The sequence below is a fragment of the Rhipicephalus microplus genome, chromosome X (assembly GCF_043290135.1).
Source record: "Rhipicephalus microplus isolate Deutch F79 chromosome X, USDA_Rmic, whole genome shotgun sequence".
NCBI lineage: Eukaryota > Metazoa > Arthropoda > Arachnida > Ixodida > Ixodidae > Rhipicephalus > Rhipicephalus microplus.
In genome coordinates, this window is record NC_134710.1 from 353,767,681 (window position 1) to 353,774,021 (window position 6,341).

The window sequence follows — 6,341 nt, forward strand, 5'->3', positions numbered from 1 at the left end:
GAAGTGACCATGCCCTTAACTTCGCAACTTTTTTCACCGACACTGACATGTCAACATACAGCTTTCTTCTTTCCATCCTAGGAGCCTAAAATATGCTGCCCGGAAGTGTTCGTTCGCTATCACTTCGAGAATTTTTGGAAGCCTGCTCATGAATTTTGATTTGTTCCTGTTGTTTATGTATTTTCCACTCCTGCAATAGCCTCATTGAGACTGTAGTATCTAAAAATAATAAAAGAGTACATAAAGATAAATAAAATATGAAGACGTGACGGGTTTGCATGATGGCGAGCCAGCTTCGCGTCTGCTTCGCTAACCCACAGGTTCAGGTTCGCTTTGAGGTGAGCCCTTTTGGCTTCGCTCTCCCGGGCTCTCACCGCAAGGTCTTGTCGGCAAGTAGGAGATGCTGCAGCGTTTTGATGCCTGCCGCACTGATGCCTTGGCTTCTGTGGTGTTCATCCTGTGGAGTGGGAACGAATTGTACACCTAATAAGCTCCCATAGAAGAGAAATATAGCGCGCCAAACGCGAGAGCTGTATACAAGCGTGGACCTCTAGCGGTCACCTATCTAACTTAAAAAACCGACGCCGCGTGTGCGGGCACCGCTTGATCAGTGGCACCCCACTCGCGTCAATCGCCGCAGAGAGCACGGCTGTGAGAGAGCACATTGGCACCTATATCGGGATCAATACGAACTAGCCAACACAACGCCGACAACGGACAAGGTAGGAGAGCAAAAGCTTGGTGAGCAAGCCACTGAAACGTACATAATCAAGAATGGAATCCCATTGCTGTAGAATATATATTGTATTGTAACCACTAGTTTTTAAAAGTAACTGACTGGATTTCAGCAACAAGCAAATATGCGAAGCAAAGATATCTAGGTGGGCATACGGGATCAAGAAATTTGCGGGTATAACGTGGCAGCAGATATCACAGGACCATGTTGATTGGCGAAGCATGAAAGAGGCTTTTTCCCTGCATTGGGCGTAGTCAGGCGAATAATAATGTATTGCTAGCCGGGGCATCTCGTTTATTATGCTGCATGCTCGCCAAGCATAACAAACAACGCTTCCGTACGTACGTCGACATGTGGTGGTGACGCAAAATTATATCACGTCCTTATTTATATGGCCCCTCACTAACAGGTGGAAGGGAGCATTAAGCAAATATATTGGATATAAATCCTTAGGTTGTGCTGCGACACTTGGCGTTGACGTCAAAACCTACTACTAAGCAGACAGCGGCCACGCGCAATGCTGGACTAGTTGGTGATGGTCATCCACTGCTCACCTAAGGTCGCGAGATTGCATTCCAGCTACCAGGGCAGCATTATTTATGCACAAAAACTTTTCAAGGTCGCTGTAATAAGACGTTTTGTACGTTAAAGAACACCGGATGGTCAAAGTTTTCGGAACTTTAAGGTGTCTCTCACAATTACATTTGGACTTTGTGACGTTAAACCGCCTAAATTAGTAATACAATGGCCATTATAAACCTCATTTAAGCTCTTATGCAGCCGGCGAAATAGACGGCTTTTCTGAAACACCTTCAGAGACCGAAACTATGCAGCATATAGTACTGAGCAAACAAAATGACAGCTGAACAGAACCTTGAATTTCACTGGTATGACCATCTGCCTATAGGTCGATGCCTAATTGATTTATTTGATTGATTGATGTTCGGGGTTTACGGCCCAAAACCACTCTATGAATATGAGAGAGGCCGTAGTGAAGGGATCCAAACATTTTGTGCACTTGGGGTTTTTTAACCTGCACTCAAATCTCCGCACACGGGCCTAAATCATTTCCAGCTTCATCGAAAATGCAGTCGCCGCATCCAGTATTCAATCCCGCGACCTGCGGGTCAGCATCTGAGTACCTTAGCCACTAGACCACCACGGCGGGGCACTCGATGCTGAATTCATAAGTGCCTAATGTAGGCTACGCTCAGTATTTGGTGAGTTCAAACATGAAAGAACTTAAAGAATTTAGAATAGAGTTGCCTTTCCTTAGCTTTACTTTGCCGACGAGAGACGGTTTACTATCGCACAGACGTCATTCAATCGCTTTCTAATGTTTCGATGACTCGGGCCCGATGCTATCTTCCGAGTTGTACGCATGCCCGGCCGTGGTGAACTAGTGGCTAAGGTACTCGGCTGCTGATCCGTAGGTCGCAGGATCAAATTCCGGCTGCCGCGGCTGCATTTTCGATGGAGACGAAAATAGTGTAGGCCCGTGTGCTCAGATTTGGGTGCACGTTAAAGATCACCAGGTGGTCGAAATTTTTCGAGCCCTCCACTACGGCGTCTCTCATAATCATATTGTGTTTTTGGGACATTAAACCTCATATATCAATCAATCAATCAATCAATCAACCAATCAATCAATCAGTCGAGTTGTACGCACTGTCTATGATGCATCAATCCGCGAGAAAAAGCACACTGCAAACGCGGATAAAAGAAGGCAAGAAACTGTAAATCTAGCTAGCACCACTTTTGACGTCTCTTTCTTTTTAGTGCGTATATGTGAGCGCTGTCGCAGTAGAAAATGGGTTCTTCTTCACGTTTTCTATCTTCTGCCTTACACTGACCCCCCCCCCCTTTTTTTTTGTCGTCACGCCTCCTGGGGTGATACCGAATAATGTTACTTGCAGCGGTGAATTCAAGTTGTGCGTCATTTAGGTGAGCAATGGTCTTGAGCACACCTTGCAGTACTGATACCTTTACGACTTGAAACGCTACAAGAGTGTTGTTTTTCACTACCCGGCAGACCCTTTCACACGAGCGCGAGATCATTCAGTTACCCATATAAGGCACGTGTCCTGGGGTGTCGCTTGTGGAATTATACGTTCATCGCTTTTCTTTGCCTCCTTTGTTCCTCGTGGGCATTGAGGTGTTTAAACAGTTGCAACTTTGTCTCCTGGTACCATTGAAACTTCGCCATGGTCAGCGAAATGCCGGCTGCCGTCAAAAGTCATAGTGTGTGTACGTTTTGTTGTGAACCACTCACCCTTCTACACAGCATTTGCACCCACCTTTAAACGTCGGGTACAAGGCCATAAATTTCTTGGTGGCACAAATGACCCTATTTGCCATTCTATTGGCCTGCGGGTGGAATGGAGTGGAAGGGCGTGGTGTAATGCCGCGACTATCTGACCGCTGCTGAACTCCTCAGGAATGTATATACATTGTCACATACCACAACTTTCACTCACAAAAATATCACTTGGTTCAGAGAAGTCACCAGGCTGCTTGCGTATTCTCGTACAGGACAAGCCGCTACCCTTGTGGCCCACTTAGTTTTGCAAATTAGGAAAGACTGCATTTTGCAAACCATTTGACTCTTCTTTTTCAGTTTCACAAAGCACACGTGGACGACTACAGAGGGTTTGTTCGAGTGCTCTGGTCAGACGAGCTCGTCGGGTTGAGGCCGGCACTTCGCTATATTCAGTTCGCAAAAGTGGCACGACTTCACATAGGCTTTAACATATTTTTCGTGTGACCATATTAATGGTTTCAGACGCTTGTGGAAGTTTTGCCAGAAGTCATCATCACCACCTGATCCCGGTCTTCAAGATTTAAGTGAAGCACTTTTTTAATCAGTGGGTGTGATATGGCGAACTTCCCATGCTGTAAGTGCAGATATTCATACATTTCTGATAATCTCCTTAACTGTTCCATGCCTGATCTCGACCACCAATAGAGACAGTGCAGGAACGTCAGAAAGACGTGTATTTTTTTTGTGGAAGTAGTAAGAACCATAGTTATCAACTTCATTGGCCCAGCCGGCCATTTTTGCTTTTGACTGTGACATATTCTGCAGGTGCGCCAATGCTTGGTGAGCTTTATTTAATATTTTTTTTTCTGTCGATGTATGATTGCAAGTAGCGCACAGCCTTTAAAACAGCAGGATCATATCTTTTTTTTGTGGAATAATTTTTCTGAGTAAAGTTGAAGGTTGAAAACAATGGAAAGTAATCATGGCGTATGGTAACGCACACCGGGTTACGAAACAAATACGCGCAAAAAGGCAGGGCACAAGCGCCTGTCGCGTCCATTTCTGTGTGTGCTTTTTGTGTAACCTGGTGTGCGCTACCATGTGCAACATTGAAGATGAAGGAATAATACCCTATAACCTGAGGCTGGTCAGTTAGACGCGAACTGACTTCTTTTTCATAAAGAACCGTCTCCGTACCATGATTGAAAGCGCCTGAACTCGTCTCAAAAACCACAGCTTTGCCGCAAAGGCGAAGTACTGAATGCAATAGCAACAAATTGGAATGGCAAGCGAAGACTGGCGAGAAGCTTAAAATGTGCCGCGCGCTGCTCATGCACAAATGACGCACGAAACGTACGTCATTATACAGTTGAACGCGAAAAAGTGTCTCTGTTGTTGCTTTGCTGTATCTGAAAAGCGCGCCTTTTTCCTAAACAGAAACTGTGCAGCGAGTGCATTGATCATTGTGCGCCCAATAACTACATTGGAATTGTTCCTATATAGCTCAAAAGGGCACACGAGTGATTGTTAGCGACTCTAAGTGAGCCAATAAAAACTACGATATGAGCAGGATCTCTGCTACAGCCGCCAAAATTCTAAGACAAGGACCAGTACCCGCAGAGCTAATCTCACCAGTATGGTCCCCGGCCCATCAAGGTGTGAGGGGGAATGAGAAGGCGCACACGATCGCTCGAGGGCTCACTTTCCGGTCGATCGACGCTGACCCGCCGCCTTCGCGCGAGCAGCCCCTCTCCACAAGAGACGAACTACGAACGTTTCAGGAAATCACCGCACACTATAAACTCCACCGTAAGATTTATCCAGAGGCAGCTAAACAGCTGACCAAAAAGGAGGTAATTATGTGGTGAAAATTGCAAACCGGGGTGTTTCCAAACCCTCACCTGTACAGTAAATGGCACCCGGAAGTGTTCAACTCCAGATGTGCGCACTGCAACAGCACTGCGGGTTTAGTGCACATGGTAAGGACCTGCCTATCCTACAATGATCCAAGTAGAGACGTAGAATCCTGGGAGGCCTTATTACACAGCCGTGACGCCGAACAACAGAGTCAAGTTATCGGTCTCGCCCTGACCACAGCCGAGTCCCAAGCGATTCCGGCCGATGGCTAGGGGGATGATTGGGGGCAGAGGCCGAAGCTTCCTCCCCCGTCATTCTAGACGGGTGCAATAAACGTTATTTCTCTATCTCTCGCTCTCTCTCTCTCCAGTGAAAGCCCAATGAAAGCACAAGGTGTACGATTCACCCTCTCTTCACCGCGAGGTAAGAGTACGCACGCATGAGCGTCTACCGTCCCCCAACCCTTCACGAGGCAAAGTACGCATTAGTGATCAACGCATAAACGCGCGTCGCCACGTTGTAACAATTTGGTGACATGCGCTCATTGCGCCATCTTTCTGGTAGTGCTAAAAACGAAATAAATCCCACAATACTGGCATCGTCAGCGGTAATTTGTAGATACAAATAGCTTGCTGTTTCAACCTTCATGTAGATGCCCGTTCGTGGTCAAGTTGCTAACGCCACGCACTGACAACCGATAGGTCGGACGTTCGATTCTCCGCACTGGAGTCTTTTTCTTGGTCATTATTCTTTCTTGCGAGTTCTTATCTATATAGATACATATACGTATACGGTGAATGACGGTGGCACCAACGTAGACGCTGACACTGGCGGTAAAATCCAGCCGAGAGTGTCAATTTATTTACTATCATATAAAGTGTAAACTAAAGTTCAGAAGAATAACAGTACAGTGCATTGATAAATGCTGTATAGGTTCTTGGTAAGCCTTTTCCAATCTTCGCTACAAATGAAAGGCACCCGTTTCTTTGTGAGCTCCATTAATCATTTCGTCATCTTCGAGAAATGTATAAAAAACTTTTGAAATGGCTTGCGAGTTCGATGAAAAGTCAGAGTGAATGTGATTTGGCTTCGCGAGCTTCGCGAAGCCACAGACGGAGACAAAAGAATGTAAACATCAGCGAGCCAAAGACGAATCCAATATTTCCTTACGTGCTTATTTCTGATATACTTTTGAAACATTGTGTTGTGCTGCTGTGATAAATTGCAAACAAGGAATGCAACATGTGCAACCTGAAAATGGGGAAGGCACATTAGCCCACACATCAAAGAAATGTTGGCCGACAATATTCACTTCTTTTTGTGGCTACATTTTCGTAGCCTACGAAATTCCTTTAGTGTAGGCCGAAATCTAAACAAGGAAGAGCAGTAAGACGGTAAGTTGGGCTAGTTGGTTAGGATCCATCGTGAACTTATTTACAGCGCCGTCTTTACTTTCTCTTTTGCTCCTTCCGTGCCCTGTGTTTTTTC

The 6,341-nt window shown here is 45.8% G+C and overlaps 1 long non-coding RNA gene across 1 annotated transcript in view; it reads right to left on the minus strand.

Moving 5' to 3' along the window:
* LOC142776345 (uncharacterized) overlaps positions 1-6,341 on the minus strand; it is a 266,778-nt gene that overhangs the window by 88,925 nt on the left and 171,512 nt on the right. Inside the window, exon 3 of the long non-coding RNA XR_012887466.1 lies at positions 271-457. This is a non-coding gene — a long non-coding RNA (uncharacterized LOC142776345). The remainder of the gene's footprint in view (positions 1-270; positions 458-6,341) is intronic.